At 35.3% G+C, this 1,700-nt stretch overlaps 1 protein-coding gene and 1 pseudogene across 1 annotated transcript in view; one reads left to right on the forward strand and one right to left on the reverse strand.

Moving 5' to 3' along the window:
* MAGED1 (MAGE family member D1) overlaps positions 1-1,700 on the reverse strand; it is a 52,891-nt gene that overhangs the window by 38,851 nt on the left and 12,340 nt on the right. The window lies entirely within an intron of this gene.
* Positions 719-837, forward strand: LOC112482990 (annotated as a pseudogene).

Below are 1,700 nucleotides of genomic sequence, written 5' to 3' on the forward strand. Positions count from 1 at the left end.
ATACACCAGACAAGCATTTCCATATACCAGTCACAAATAATTACAAAATGTAATTTAAAAATATTAGCAATAGCAACAAAAACTATCAGGTACACAGAAATATGTCTAACAAAATATTTACGAGACCCTTATGGAGAAAATTATAAAACTTTTTTCAAAGACATAAAAAAATACTTAGATTAAAGGTATTTAATTGTAGAGGTGCCATTTCTGTCTCTATAATCTATAAATAAAATGCAGTTCTAATAAAAATTTCAGTGTTTCTTACAGACCATGTTAAACTTATCTTAAAATTCATATGAAAAAATAAAGGGTAAAGAATATACTTTTGAGGGAGAGAAACAAGGAAGGAATCAACAATATTGACACTACCTGACTTCAAGACTTATAAAGCTAAAGTAATCAAGACAGTGTGGTATTAGTATAGAAATAGACAAATAGATCAATGGAACAGAATAGAATATCTAGAAGCAGACACATATTACAACCTGGAGTATTACAGAGATAGCATTAGAGATCTGTGGAGAAACACTAGACTAGTTAGTAAACAGTCCTGGAGCTACTGATTAATCATCCAGGAAAAAAAAATGAAGATCTCTACATCATATAATAAACAAAAATAAATTCCAAGTAGACCATAAACTTATTTGTGAAAAAATCATAAAAGTTTTACAGGAGAATATAGATAACCTTTATGAAACCAAGGTAAAAGGATCCCTTCTACGGCCACACCACCCTGAACAAGCCCAATCCTGTCTGATCTCGGAAGCTAAGCAAGGTCGGGCCTGGTTAGTACTTGGATGGGAGACCACCTAGGAAGACCAGGTGCTGTAGGCGTTAAAAAAAAAAAAAAAAGATCCCTTAAACAAGATGAAAAACACATGGTGTATACAGAAAATGATAAGAATTTCATGGCATACTGGGGAAAACAGAAGAAGCTGCTCTTCCATGAGGGCTAAAGTAATCAATAGTATAGCATAAATTTAACCATTTATGAAATTATTCCTTTCTACTTGGCCCCTTTCTCTAGCTCTACTAGATAACAGGGTGGCCTCTCAACTGCCCATTTATTCAAGTATTTCCAAAACGCAAGGCTAGGTGGTGTATCCAGCAGCAATTATACATAGTCTAAATGACAGTTTGCTCTCTGGTCCCCACTCAGAGGATTCTCATCCACTGCCAAATTAGTGGCTACTTCTATGAAAATTAAATTCTTAACATGGTGCCTTCCAGGAGGCCTTCCCTGAGCCTTTAGGATGGATTAGAGGACCCTTCTCCATATTTCTACTGACAGCACCACACCCTGGTCTCTCCACCACAGCACTCCCTGTTACAACGTCTGTGTATATCTCACTCACCAGAGTCATTAGAAAATACATCTAATTCAACTATATGTCCTCTTCATCCAGCAGAATCTAGATTACTACATTTTTACTTACTTGATTGGCTGATTAATTAATTAATTAATTAATGGTCTATCTAAGTTTTCTAGGCTTCTTATCTTGCCCACTGGTATCCTAGCACTTTTGACATTCTCAGACTGTGTACGGTTGCCTCTCTCACCTTCTGACTTCCTCCTTTGTTCACTCACACTTCTTACCTGCCAGGATCCTGGGAAAATATTCTGATAACCAAGAAGGAATAAGCATTTCCTAATTGTAAATATGCTTTAATTTTAGCTAAATAACTAAAATATATAT

Source organism: Pteropus alecto, unplaced genomic scaffold (genome assembly GCF_000325575.1).
Source record: "Pteropus alecto unplaced genomic scaffold, ASM32557v1 scaffold36, whole genome shotgun sequence".
NCBI classification, from domain to species: domain Eukaryota; kingdom Metazoa; phylum Chordata; class Mammalia; order Chiroptera; family Pteropodidae; genus Pteropus; species Pteropus alecto.